This window comes from Ochlerotatus camptorhynchus, unplaced genomic scaffold (assembly GCF_037179485.1).
Source record: "Ochlerotatus camptorhynchus isolate MF236.1 unplaced genomic scaffold, CSIRO-AGI_Acam_v1.1 ptg000165l, whole genome shotgun sequence".
Taxonomy (NCBI): Eukaryota; Metazoa; Arthropoda; class Insecta; order Diptera; family Culicidae; genus Ochlerotatus; species Ochlerotatus camptorhynchus.
Window position 1 is genome coordinate 375561 of NW_027040655.1, and position 15515 is coordinate 391075.

Genomic DNA, 15515 nt, shown 5'->3' on the forward strand with positions numbered 1-15515 from the left:
CTTGATAAAAAATTCAAGCAGTTTTCCACACCGTTCGAAAAATTCATGTAAATTTATGCGAGACATAGCGCACAAAAAATTAACGCTAGATTTGGCATAAATAACGCTAGATTTCGCATAAAAAATGCTGAAGCTTTTAAATTGAATAACATCACATTTTAGTACAAAAATTTAACATTTAACTTTCGAGAAGGGCAGCGTTTTACTAAAATTGATCAAACCTTAGGCATTCTCAGCCAATCAAGAACAAAACCATACCGTTAGCGGCGCCGGTGGTGTAGTGGTAAGCGTGATTGCCTCTCACCCCAGCAGGCCTGGGTTCAATCCCAGTCGGCGCCGCCGGGATGTTCTGAGGCATAGCATCTCTGATCACGCCTTCCTTCGGAAGGGAAGTAAAGCCGTTGGTCCCTGGTTCGTGAGTTGATGGGTCGATAGGTAGGGTCCAGGTGTGGGAGCTGCCTTCCTGGTGTCGGTAGCATTGGTGCTCAGCACGGAAAACAAGATCGACGGAAAACAAATCGAAGAAAAAAAAAAAAACATACCGATACATCTTAAACAGTTGATGTATCATCAGCGCATCCTGAAAAGTCACAGTTTATGTAACTTTGTCGGACAAAAAAAAAACACGATAGTTTTGTCCGGTACAAAAATAATTAAGACCTGACCGTGGATAACAGTCATCGTTGCCGGGTTTTAACAGTGATAGCAACACCATGATATTGTAGTGATATCAGGGACTCTGTGGCCTTAGAGCGATCGTGTATTGTTTACTGAAAAAAGATCGTAGATTCAGTCCCAAGCTACTACATTAACAAACAGGGTCAAATCGCCTGCTCGTTGTGTTTAGCGTAACAGTTGCGTTAAAGGTGTAATAATATCAACAACTTGATAATGAACGGTGTGTTGTGATATAAGGGGATCGGGGGCCTACTGATGATCGTTGTTGCTTACTGAGCAGAAGATCGTGGGTTCAACCCCAGGCTCCTTCACATTATAGAGTTGCATCACATCGCTACCTATTGTTACAATCGAGCAGTACCGTTTACCAAAACGAACCCTGTTGCAAACCCACAAACTTAGAAAAATTCAGCGTCAATTTTGACAAAAAAAATTAAACATAACAGACATGAAGACGACATGAGTAACGACCCGAGCAAAGTCGGTTAACAAAATGAAAGCAAATCGATATTAAAGTTTGCAGTTCCTATCATAATGAAAACTCATTTTGATTTCAATTGTCGCGACAGAAGTCTGATATCATATTGTGCTTTCATTATGCAGTCAAGACTTTTTAAATCAAAGCAACTTAACTTGAAGTTCTTCTGTTAATTTCTTGTTTAAAATTTAGGTCATTTTAGGTCATTCGTGACTAGCCCGAGGTGACATTTGAGCTCAAATCTTTCAGCGTGAGAAGCATGGATGCTAACCATTTACGACAGGCCCGTATTCAGTCAAACATTATGAATGCAAAATAAGTAATCAAATTGATTTCATTGAAAGCAGAATTAGTTTTCCGTTTGATTCAACAGTGTAAAATGTTGCTCTCATTTTTACTGTGTTAACCGTTAAGTCAACCAAAATGAGATCAAATGGAGTATTCAAAATAAGTTACATCATAACAGCAAATTCTGATTTCAATTTGATCTATAACTTTGCTCGGGGAACTTTTCAGTCTCGGTGAGCGAAATTCACATACCTAAAAAATTTATCGGAATCAGAATTAGATTGGTGTATGAGGCGTGCGAATTTCGGTACATATTTTCGAATTACAAGCAGCAGTTTTTCCTACCGTGCCGATTCAAATTTCGGACACTTAAACTCGAATTTCGGACACTTTTAAAAGTTGATTATCTCGGTCGAATATGATCCACATGTCTTGTAAATTTTAAATTTTTTTGACTAGTGCCCTCCACGATCATCTAACATTATTACTTTGTTTCTAACTGGATGTAATATTTAATTAAAAATGAAAGTGTCCGAAATTTGAATCGTCCGAAATTTGAATCGGAACTGTACATGGTATCGGGTCAGTCAAACAAAATCGGTATTTTTTCCAAGTATCACATCAAAATAAAACTTCTTACTAAGTGGAAAACTTTTCCGAGGGATCAGCTTGAAGTAAACTTTTCAAAACCGCTTCAAACCACCCAGTTGCAAACATTCCTTCACGGCACACCTCGTAAAACTCCACAGCCTATCGAAACGGAACGGAACGCAAACTCCCAAAGCGGCTGCGTCTATACGTGAGTTTAATTAATTACCCATTTATCTTGGTCCCATCGCACTCACGGCGGGTACACCTCTTTCCCGGTTCTTGGTCCGAGAGACTCCCAAAAAAAAAAGCACCCCAAGGTCACCGAAATTTTTTTACGACCTACCGCCGGTCACCTATTTCGTTAGAGGCCGGCTAAAAGCTATTGTTCTTTCCATTTTCTCATTTTTCCGGGTTGCATTTAATAGCCCCCAGCAAATAACGACCGAAGCGAGAGCTCTGTCTTCCTTATATAGGAGATTATGGGCCTCCCCCGTAATCTCCGAAGGAGACTAAGAACTGACGAAAAACTGCCGTGCGTGATGCTATTTCACTTGAATCATACATAAATCCTAACGAATACCCAACAGAAGAGAGTAACTTTTTCGTTTCCAACTGTGTTCTGGGTACTTTGTAGGTTATGGTCAAAGTTGTAACAAATAACGGAAATTACTAGATGGAAATTGCCGCACAGTGGTTGTTTACGAAATAGTTAGGCAGGGGAAATGGATGTAATGTCGGCCTAAATGCCCCTAATTTGGGCCCATACATAAATTCAGCAATCGACTAAATTTTCAATAGCTACCAAAAATATCCATTAGTACCGTCCTAATGACGCGTTCATCTAGGAAAAATTGATAAATAGCAGATTTTTAGCGATGGCCCCAATCTTAGATCCATAGGCCAATATTAGAGCCATTTCCCCTATGTGTTCTGTTATCACCACACACGTTGATGTTGCTCTGTTGAGTCGTTCGAGATATCGAAATTTCTTAGAACCGATTCAATAGTGCTGCTTAGATAAGCTTCGCAGTATGGTGTTCGGTGTTGTTTATGCCCACCGCTTAACTGGTACGACAAACAGGCACATTAACTTGATTCATAAACATAAACAATTTTGGATGCTTTGATTCGATGGAGCCGATGATTTTTCGTGCGAACAAAATCATCGGTCGGAATAATTTTTGGAATTGTATAGTTCTTCATTTGATAAATGATGGTTAGGTATCTATTTTTGATTAGCTGAAAACTGGCTTAGAAAGTTCGAAATTCTGTCCCTAAGATGTAATCTTGCCTTGTGCTCAAATTTGTATGACATCATGACTTCATAATTACAATAAAGAATACATCACTTAGGACAAGGATTTACCGCTTCAATCACTGCCCTTTTTTTAAAAGAAAACGAGGCCTGCCGGTAACCTTATTCACAAATCAATTTCCACCCTAGCTATGGTAAGGTGCATCATCGGGGCTTCAAATCGGTGCTCGATGACATTCGTGCATCCGCTCCAGGCAATCGATTGTAAATAAGTTAGTATGACACAAAGCAGCAGTAGCAACAGCAACAGCGAGAGAAAGAGCGAAACGTGCAGCCAAACAGGCTTGGCACCGTAGATAGATAAACAAAGACAAGATGTCCTTATTCGGAATGGGCCATTGATTGGAGGAGGTGTGGTGAGGGCAGCAGGGAGCAGTTCGTCGCTTCTGGTAGATCGATGATTTGTGTGTCAGCCGCCGGAGAAGTAGGCAGATATTTGCACATCTTAGCCTTTTTGTACAAAGCGGAGTTTAATGACACTTCTTCTCCTCCCGGACGGAGGCAGCAGTGATTTCAAAGCCAAACAAAGCGACCGACCGTGCAGCGATGTGCTGTGGATGAAGCGTGTATCGTCTGTTGATGCAAATGCAAAACCGACAACGACTTGCTGGTAGCCGTTTCTACATATCACTGTGTGGTGGTGGCTGAAGCCTATGAACTGCGCACCGCCGCCCATTGTGGTGGGGGTAGTAGGACAAAATGTGACAGGATCTTAAGGTATCATTTCGCATCAGGTGTGGTGTGAATCGAGGTGGCGGGAAAGGAAAGGTGTAATATTCTTCGAGAGTAGCAAGTCGCGTTTTCGGCCGGGTGTGGCGAGCAATGCACTTGGAATATTAATCATCCATCTCGATTCTTTGGCTTCTCTTCCGTTGTTGTGTTGAAGTAGATGGTAATCTACCACATACGAATATATCTACGACTATTGTTGCTCTTTCTCTGTTCGTATGGTTGCATATTTGACGTTGCTACTAGCTCTAGAGAAGCTAGATTCCATGGCAGGTGTTCGGTTTCAGTACGTAGGATTGAAGTCTCATTGCAACTCTACCGAAATTTGCTTCTAATCAACGATATCGATTCGCTTGCAAGTTGGGTTAGCCTGAATGTTCACTCCGTCTGACGATAAAGGACGTTGGTCGTCGTCTTATTTGATGTAGGATAATGGTAGCCACCACCAACGCACTGTTCGCTTCATACTCTCTGTCTCTGTCTTTAGTGGCTAAGGTTGCATATCGCAGACGAAGGCGACCGTCTGTGCGTAGGTGTTACAGAAGATTTATCTTCATCGTTCATTGTGCCAGGGAAAATGAGTTCGATCGAGGTCTTTCTCAGTTCCAATTCTCGCTGGGAGGAGAAAGCTGTAAGCTTGTTATCTTGGAAAGTAGCCACCATTTTCTACTGATGGTTTCTTTTGAAAACTTGTTTTTTTTTTAAAGCTCAACTAATGAATGGAAATTGCAAAATTAAAACTAAAATTGAGTAGAATTTGTTTCAAATTCTACGAGTAATATAGAAATATTCCGTTTTTGTCAACCACCTCTTTGAAAAAAACTTAACTAATATTGAAGTTCTCTCAGTATGTCGTAGAAGGACACAGGAAGCTCCGAGAAGATAAGCCATTTGAGTACTTTGGAAGTTCCTTCTAATTAAGCTGGATATGCGCACCTTTGATGTTATTAGGCTCGTTCATTGAGCCAACTGTCCTCAACCAAGGAGTTTTTGGACACAGATCTTCTTAGCATTCCTTGAAAGTCATTCCGTATTGCTCTAGAATCTTTTGGACTTACTCTTTAAAATTCTCCACGATTTTTAAATCTCGGATCATACAGGGTGTCGACTCAAAGTCGAAAATAAAATTCCCTGACTTTCCCTGACTTTCCAGTCGGTTTTCAGAAATATTCCAGTCATCAAAACTTCGTTATTTTAACCTAAGAAGCTACAACGAGATGTGCTTTATTATACCGTAGTGTAAATTAAGGTTAGTTTAAAATGAGAAGCAGGGTAAGTTTTCGAAGATATCAAGAATAGCATACTCATGGCACGTACTACAGAACTTGATACTAATACAATTTTTAAAGAACATATGACCGACTACCTACGAAGGATGTGAATAGGCCTATAGGGCTATAAATATATATTATAATATAATAATGAATAACTACTGCTCACAACTAGGCTCACTATTCATTACTAAGTAATAATAGGAATATTTAATCAATGTCACCAAGCTCTCAATTTCTGTTCATAATTTCACAGCCAAATAAAAATAAACCCGTAGACGATCCTTTCTCTTAACATATAAATTATTGTAAAATAGCAGAGCAGTGATTATTCTTGCATTGGCAACCGAACATGAGGATGCACTGATCATGCATTAGTCAGTTTCGTACTCTCTGGAACTCCATATGACAACCACAGACATGGCAAAATAATTTAAGTTTAATTATCATTAACATTTTATTTTCTCAGTGAGTTCACATTACAACGAGAAATTGCAAGTTGAATATGTGTTTATTTTCATTTTCGGATTACTTTTAAAAATGTTTATCATTTGAGCAGAACAATTTTCTCCTGCAAACTCTCGGTTTCTTTTTAAGCATCTTGAGTTTTTGGAATCGAGAGCTTCATTCATACGACGATCCTTGTCTACATGGAAAGCGAATGCGATTTTTCGAACTCACTGAATAAGTTTATTCAAAATTTGTAAGTTTTCCAACCCGCCTGCATGAGTAACACCATCATAGATCTGACGTCGCGCTACGACTGAAGACCCAAACGCAATGTGGGCGGAAGCGGAACGGAAACGGAAAGTTTGACAATTGTCACAAATGACATCAAGTTGCCTAACCGCAATCGATTTGATTCTAACTAGTTTTCAATCCGACAAATAGGCTTACGCTGTCATTGCGCTTGGGCCTTGACTCTTCCCTCATGTTTTCAAAAAGACATTCTGCATTTACCGAAAAACCTCTCTCTGCATTGGCGTTGCCATGCGATAAGCAGCAAATCATTTTCACAACCAACAATAGTTCTGAATACGCCGACCAATAACCTGTGCCAAAAAACGTTCAGTCGTTCCTTTTTGCGATCTTATTGATCAAATGCGCATTTACCTGTGCAATATTGTTCAGATGATCAATATTAATGAACCTTTCCATCATGGTGGGTATATAAATGGTGATACAGCTTTGTCACTATATAGGCGAAGAGGTCGCGGGGGGGAAAAATGCGGTTTTAGTGCAAATTGTAAACAAACTCGGTCGCTGTCCCATACAAAATTCCAACATGGCTGGATCACGAATTTGACACATTAGAACACCTATATGTAGCCACCTTGCTTTCCATAATGCCTCTAACCATTTGAGACATTGCGTTGCACAAAAAAGACACCATAGGGTTGTCCGTCTGAAATTCGCATTGAAATGGCTCAACTTCGACACCAACTGATTTGAAGAAAGCTAGCTTAATACCACGTTCAGACAACTACAGAGTTATAACATGTTATAACGGTTGTCAAATAATTGCAACACAGAAACCACCATCAAGATAGTGCTATAACATGTTATAAATCTGTCATCTGAACTTACTATTAGCCATCAGCAGCGAGTCATTCAAACCTTTTTTAACATCTTGGTAGGAGCTGACGTTTTGTCTTTTTGGACGCCTAGAATAAATTTTCGTATTTGCGGAGTAATTTTGATTGCCCTCTGCAGGGCTGGTAGCGATCACTGCTGATTTTAGTGACCATGTTGAATAAATAAGTGACCAAATAGTGACTTAAAGTTGTAAAAATAGTGACTAAAAAGTGACCTAAGAGAAGGTACATCAAATAAATGTTTGATGTTTTAGACTTATTAAATTATTATCTCATAAACACTTATGTACGATATGAACCTTTAAAGCAACATATTCAATAGAAACTTTATAACCAAACCCACAGTATTAGTCACGGTGTCTATTAATTTCAAAAATCTGGAAAAACGGGAATCTTCAAGAAACTTTTTGTTTCCCTAAAATACCTGGAAGTCTCAAAGAATTTAAAAAAAATCTTACTAAGGAAAATTTAAAGAAAATAATGAATTTTAAAATACAACCATTTATTTTTTTCTCAATATTTTCATTCACACTTTGAACTTTTAAGATTCACAGTGGATTAATCTTCAGTAAGAAATAAATAAAAAAAATAAATATTTTTTTTTTTTGGTTTCTGAAGACCACTGTCTTTCTGTAACGTTTCCGAAATTTTTCTAGATTTATGGAACTTTTGTACTCCCGAAATTTTCATGGAATTAGAACGAAACAATTAATATATTTCTATGATTTTCACTGAAGTTCTCAAGATTTCTCTGAAGTTCATAAAACTTCCCTTAAATTATCGATACTAATTTAAAACTTCTTCAATAGTCTAGACTTTCTTGGTGTCTAAACGATTACTGAATTTCTTTAAAGTTATCTAGACTACCCTGAATTTATCAGTATTTTTTTAAGAACCCGCAATTTTACTGAAATGAATTTATTTGCCTTGTAGTTTCCACAATGCTCCTTAAGTATTATAACCATTATTAACACTCGCTTTTCCCTGAACTTATCTTTGCTTACCCGAAGTTCTCTAAATTTGTTTAATAATCTAGCAAATTTTCTGATACTTATTCATAATTCCCTGACGCTTCTGACGTTTTAGGATCAATCATAGAATTCTTGGAATACCCTATAATTCCACGGAACTCCTTGTAAGTTGCTGCAAATTTGCTGAAGTTAATGGGATTATTCTGAAGCTATCTTATCATCCTCGAAGTACTCTGAACTTCGCTGAATATCATTAAACTATCTAGAAATATCTAAATTTAGTTCTCTGGAATTTCTAGAATATATCGCTGCTTGCTCAAAGTTCTCGCCTTTTTTTAATGGAACTTCGTTTATGTTCTCTAACCAAATAAGCTAAATTTTCACATTTTTTAAGTTCTTGAATCTCTATGATATAACACCCTTAAAATATTCTCACGTTTTCCGGATGTTCATAAAATTTCCAGGAATTCACTCGGAGCTTTGCTGAAGTTTTCGGAAATTCACTGAGCTTCTCGAAACTTTTTTAAGGTTTCTAATATTTCCTTGAAATTATTTGAACGACCCTTTGATTCTCTGATCTGTCTTGATGTTCTCGAAGCTTGAATTTGTACATGGAATACGAAACTTCAAGACATGCAATAGTTTTAGACTTTGGACATACTTACTTGGAAAACTGAGATAATTTTATCCAGAAAAATGAATAGACATCCATGCATAGAGAAAGACGATTAAACGTCACAACGTAAAGAATAATCAATCTTGAAATAAATTTACGCTTAAAAAGTTGAAAATAGTTACTTATTACAAGAAAAAGTGACTTTAGTGACTTGGCCTTAAAAAAGAGACTTTTTAGTAACTGACTTGAAAAAAGTGACCAAGTCACTAAAAAGTGACTCGCTACCAGCCCTGCCTCTGAACAGCAGCACTATTTTCCAACCATCGGTGACCGCAAAACTTTAACGGGAATATGGTAGATCCAGAATACATCGTGATAAACTCTCGTCTTGCTGGTACATCTTTGAAGATATTGTAGATACCACGCAAATATTGGACAACATCCTAACTGATACTGCGAACACTATCCTTGAATGCATTATGCAAAATAAACAGCCCATAACATCCCAGATCTATCAGCTTCTCGCCACCTTTTTTACCTCTAGCTTCAATTCACATTGGGCCCATCCATGGATACTTGCAGCAACCGGCAAGGGCATCCATAAACGCAGCGAGTAGATCTGATGCCCGGGATCTTCCCAAAAACATTGACGTCATGCACTGATAAAATTTCAAATATTGTTTTTATGAGTTCCACATATGATTTTTTGCAATGTGATAAACATAATTTTTTTCCCTGACCTACACTAAAAATCCCTGATATTCCCTGACTTTCCAGATCATAAATAGCATTCCCTGACATTCCCTGACTTTCCAGGTTTTTCCAGGTAGTCGACACCCTGGATCATACTCCAAATTCGTCTAATGCTTTTGACTTTTCCATTGAGTTCTCTTGACTCGCCAATAAAACTAAATAGACTTGCATTTGAGGATTGTTAACCTTCCTCTAAATACACCCTGAGTATACTGCGGAACCTATAAAATTGTCCAATTAGGTAGTTTTATCGAGGTTTTAAAGCATTTTACAAGTCTAAATCATAGTCTAAAGAACCCACATAAAACTCAAATTGTTTCTTGAGAACGGCGATTCAAACGAATTTCGTACTATTTTCGTAACAAAGTTTGATAAAAGAAGTTACTATCTGGCACCCAAAACGTCAAAGATAACAGGGATTGTGTTTGCAGCTAAGTAATTACGAAAAAAAATGTGTACAGAATCAGTCAATAAGGCTTTTTGAAATTATCATCTAGACCAATCAGATTGAATGCTGTTAACTTGTTGTCTACACAGGGTTACAAACAAAATGAATGAACTTTTCAAGTGACCTACTGTAGGTTATTTATTAGTTCTAATAATTAGTTCTAATTAGTTATAAATCGTTCTAATACCCCCAAAATTTGAAATTATGTTTAAAAACCAATTTTGGAAAATAATTTTTTAAATGTTGCCAGTAGGTGGCGTTGCAAACATCACCAAATCCAATATTCTTATAGGAAATTACATGCTCAACAACTTTGTCAAATACCGGAAGACGATTCGAATTGATACTTAAATTTTGAATCCTACTCATGATTCTCTTGGAATTCTACTTCTCCCTACGTTTCACCTGGAATCTGAATTTCAACAAATCTAAGATTAAAGGAAAAAGGAATCGTCAAATATCACTCCAAGTTTTCCTAACAATTCTTCACTTGGAATTCTCCTCTTAATTCCAAGTTCCTTGGAAATTCTTATCAAATCCATTTATTAGTCCATAAGGTGTGAAATTTTCCATTATTAAAAAAAAAACTGGGGTCGTTGAAAATATTCGATGCGTATTTATTTTCATTCCAGATTTTAGAAAATTTCTTCAAGTCTGATTTTATTAGGGCTAGGGTTTTATAAAAAAAGAACCCCGAAAAAAAAATAAACGTTTCAGAATGTATTGAATGAATTGAAGGTAAATCCACTCCAGAATTATTATGTTCAATGAGTAGAAACGAATAACGAAGGATATAAATTTGTTTTTTTTTCCTTGATTTCTTTTCCATCGATCTTGTTTTTCGTGCATTGGTGCTCATACTACCGATGCCAGGGAGGCAGCTCCCACACCTGAACCCTACCTATCGACCTATCAACTCATGAACCGGGGACCAACGGCTTTACTTCCCTTATATCAGAGGTCAGGCGTGAGAGTTGTTATGCCTCAGAACATCTCGGCGGCGCCGACTGGGATTGAAGTCAGGACTGCTAGGGTGAGAGGTGAGAGGTAATCACGCTTACCACTACACCACCCGCGCAGCTGATAAAGTTGGTTGTATTATTTTAAATTCATGGACGTACGTATTTTTACGAGAATTTCCAAATGCCCTCAGAATTCCAGGTTTTTTCAAGTAAAATAAACTTCTCTGATAATTTCCGATTTTTCAGGTTTTTCAAAGTTGTAGACACCCTGGTTTATGAACAGCACCTAGAAAGTTTTTGAACCCTCAATAAAACCGGTTGATTTGCCTTATGATAGAATTTGGCAAGAATTAAAGGTACGGACCATTTCCCGGATGGCATAACAAACATGTCCTGATGTGGCCGATAGGTCCTCAACATGACTATCTTTTATTATACCACTTGGTTGAAGGTTGAATATATCAAAATATTTTTTGATATTTTAATTTTCTTGACTCCGTAGAAAAATACTTAAATATTGTTGATGATATTTAGAAGTAGGGTAGAGCGCTACTTCGTCGTAATCGCCCATTTCCGTTCTATCAGAAAAGATCAATAATATCAATGATTTCAACGTGCACAAATCAATAATAGGTTTGTTCCGATGCGCTAGCTCATTACCCGAGCAAAGTCGGTTAACAAAATGAAAGCAAATCGATATTAAAGTTTGCAGTTCCTATCATAATGAAAACTCATTTTGATTTCAATTGTCGCGACAGAAGTCTGCTATCATATTGTGCTTTTATTATGCAGTCAAGACTTTTTAAATCAAAGCAACTTAACTTGAAGTTCTGCTGTTAATTTCTTGTTTAAAATTTGATTTAAGTTCATCTGTCGTTGAACTAACGAATATTGTTTACTTGTTTTGTTTAACACATTTTAGGTCATTTGTGACTAGCCCGAGGTGATATTTGAGCTCAAATCTTTCAGCGTGAGAAGCATGGATGCTAACCATTTACGACAGGCCCGTATTAAGTCAAACATTATGAATTCAAAATCAGTAATCAAATTGATTTCATTGAAAGCAGAATTAGTTTTCCGTTTGATTCAACAGTGTAAAATTTTGCTCTCATTTTTGCTGTGTTAACCATTAAGTCAACCAAAATGAGATCAAATGGAGTATTCAAAATAAGTTACATCATAACAGCAAATTCTGATTTCAATTTGATCTCTAACTTTGCTCGGGTAGCTACAACATAAATCCTGTTAGAGCGCATTGCATGAATATTTACGCTCATTGTTCTCAAAACAAAAGAAGCGCTCCTAGCGAATCCCCTTTTTCTACGTTTATCCGTAGGACGAAGAAAATCTAATGGCGTTTCAATGCGTTAGGACGGAATTGAAACTCGTAGAACGAATTTAGAATCAAGAAGCAGTGCTACATTTTAGACAATATCTCAACAATTTGTGACTCTTTATCAAATCCAACGGTACGTATGGAAAGGTGAATAAATTTGCAAGTCATATTTGACAGAAATATTACATTTTTTGTTTAAACTCGTTCAGAAAAGGGAGGTAAAGTGCGGGTTGTGCTTAGTAGGACGGAAATTAGATCAAAACCCTATTTGATGATATTTTCAAATCTATATAAGTTGCATTGTCCCTTTGATGTTAGGATCAAAATCACATAATTTAGAAGCTCTGCCCTTGACATATATCGAGGGATATAATCCAAATAACAGTACATAGAACATCGACCAAAGGAGGCTTGTGAAAATATCGACTTATGGAGAGTATGATGCATGGAAAAATTAAGGGACCGCTGAACCCATCGAGTTGACTGTATGTACATAGACAAAAATAATAATCAAACCAAAAATCCTGTTATTTTTCGGTTGTGTTCGATTCCCGGTTTTTCCGGTTCAGTCCATCCTGCAATTTTAGGACATTTCTGGATTTTTAGTTAGTTAAACTCTTATTTTTTTAGTGATTTTCCTAGCAAAAAAGACATACATTTCAAACACCTTAGCTGATGATCGAGAGTAAGAATAAGGCTAGGTATATGTCAGTTGTTGTGAAAGAACAGTTCCTTAACACAGGGACTAGCATACATCCTTAATATGTAAAAACTGGGGATCTCAAACTTTGTAACAGGCAATACCAGCGGCGGCCGCATCCGTAGCCAGGTAGGAATGTGTTGAAGTGATACTGCCTTTATTTTAAGCCCGGAAATCCTCTGCAATTCCACCAGAAATGTTGGATAAAAAGATCGGAGTTGCAGCAAGGTTTGCTTTGACAAACGGTACGCTGAATTAAAGTGATGGGTTGGAAGTTAAAATAGAAAGCGACTAACGAAATTTGAATGTGAAAGGGCCCAAGATTGAACACATGATGTGCTACTCAGTAAACAAAAACGGTCGCTCTAAGGCCACCGAGCATCTCATATCACATCACACCACTTATTATAGATTTCTTGTTGTAACCATTTAAACCCGGCACCGACGACGAAGGGGAACCCAGGACGACAAGTTTCGCAAAATACTTAATAAGCAAGTAAAATGAGTATGAAACTCCTTATTATGATGGGGCCTGGGTATGATCCCAATTACACAACTTTTTCAACATGAGTGAAGGGGAACATTTTCGTTGCGATATTACAAAATATTGCTACTTGGTTGCTTGTCAAATTGACAAGTGCTTCTCAACCTGCTGGCATCATAATCTGGACCTACCTTCTGGATGTCAATCCTGCAAAGAAAAAACAAGAAACATGAAACACAATATTAGTACAACTCATAAATCCCAAAACAGTGACGAATCGAATAACTTCGGTTCGCCAAAAAAAAAGGGGTCACCCCGTAATAGGTAAAAGTCACTTATTGAAACGACACCTTCTATTGCCCCCTTACGAGTACCGCGCACGCGGCAGTGCAAGTGAAATGCAGCAAAATGCATAAACAAAGAAGAATTCGAAATCCATAACCCGCAAACGGAAAACAATAAAAACAAAAATGCGGATTCGGTTACCGAATTTTTATTCCTGCACTCTTTTGCGTGGGACATATGGCCAAAATGCAACGGTGAACCGCAATAAATCTCCTTCGTCGTCTGAGCCGTTCCCCGAGTATACGTAATTTGCATGACATGTTTCGTACGTAGTCGTGTGCCCACAAATAAACACGCACAGGGAGGGATCGCAAAAAGGGACGGGAAGTCGTTGCCGACAGCCTTTGGTTTGGATTTTTGTTTTATTTAAAGGGCGTTTTTTTGCTGGTAGTTTCGACTTTTGGACTTTTCGTTCAGTGAGAGTGTTTATTCTTCTTCTTTTTTCAACTTATTGACGTTTTTTAACTTTTGATTGTATACAATGTGCACGTTTGAGCTCGGTGATGAGTCATCATTAGATTTTTTTTTTTACAATTATCGGGGATTCGGATGCCATGTCGGATAACTTGTTTTTTTTTCAGCTTATTAGTATCCGCCGTTATAACTCATATTTTAGTTATAATTAGATTATGATGTTTTCGCGAAACGCTTGTATGCTCAAGAGTATTTATACAAGTTTTCCTTAGAATTCCCGTAGCAACAATGAACCGTAAAACTTGATCACAACCAAGTCTGATCGTTATCACATGTAATTAAATCTTAATTTTACAGGTCGTGACAAAGTTCGCCACAGAATGAACTTGAAACTAATCAACAGACTAGTCAGCAGCTACAAACCAGCCAAACTCTTCCTCGACGGCGCCATCGAATGGCACCATTGCTCGGTGATTACGAGCAACAAGTACACCCTTCTGACGATGGCGGTTGTACGGAACCATAAGTCTAGGATTTTCCTAGGAAGCAAAAACTTTCAGTATATGTTCCTTTCATCCGGACGACCGAGTCACACGCTAACACCGTTCCGTAGGTCTGATGGGTATCACGAAAGGACCATCGATGTAAAGCAATGAGCAAAGCCAAGTTGAAGTCTGGAGAAAATTGAAACCAACCAGAAGCCGCATGACATCACGAAATTCTCATGTTGGTCGTGGTTAAAACATTGCCACACTTCGTACGGGCTCTTTCTCTCTCTGTTCAGAGGCGCCATTGATCCGTTACACATCCAATCTACGATAACACATTACTAAGGCACCTCACCAACCGGCGCGGCGGAGCGACAACACCCGTGTGACATGCTATGTTGTGTATTACGACCCCGAAAACCGACTGTGCTATAAACAGAGGCCATCAATGGCATATAATCAACCCGGTAATAACATATAAATATACGCCTTTTTTGGTGCCACTCTGACGTGTTGCGCGCGTGGTTCTCCTCCATCTCCGTGCTGAATGGAGGTAATCATCCTATAAACATGTATACATGCATGGGAGAAAGAACGAGAAATTGGACTGTTGAATCCACCTTGGTTGCTGTCATCGAGATTTAGATCTAGCGATGGCAGGCTAGGATTGAAAAATATGTCCGTTCTCCATGGCGGGAGATCTAAGGATATCCAATCGGACATGCTTTATCGATTGTAAAAAACGCATAAATTCATAGGGCATAGATCGAATGTTGGGCCTACTAAGCAAAACCCGCAATTAGGCTCTCTGTTTCGAGTGGACTTTTACACAAAATGGAATGTTTTTACTACAGATGTCTTCCAAAATTATTTTCCTTTAGGATTTCATAAAGAGTCACAAATTGTTAAAATATTAACAAAAAACTAACTCGCTTTCTTGATTCCAAACTCGGCCAACGAATTCTGATTCCGTCCTATTACATTGAAACACAATTGAATTCACTTTGGCGTAGGGATGAAGTTGAAAATGGGTGTAAAAGTAATTCTTTGCGT

General features: G+C 38.0%; 1 protein-coding gene across 1 annotated transcript in view; it reads right to left on the reverse strand.

Annotated features, from left to right (window-relative positions):
• The window catches only part of LOC135701495 (fibrous sheath CABYR-binding protein-like), a 292932-nt gene that overhangs the window by 235965 nt on the left and 41452 nt on the right, over nt 1–15515 (reverse strand). Inside the window, exon 2 of the mRNA XM_065222303.1 lies at nt 13407–13422. The gene's annotated coding sequence lies outside the window, so the exon portion shown is untranslated. The remainder of the gene's footprint in view (nt 1–13406; nt 13423–15515) is intronic.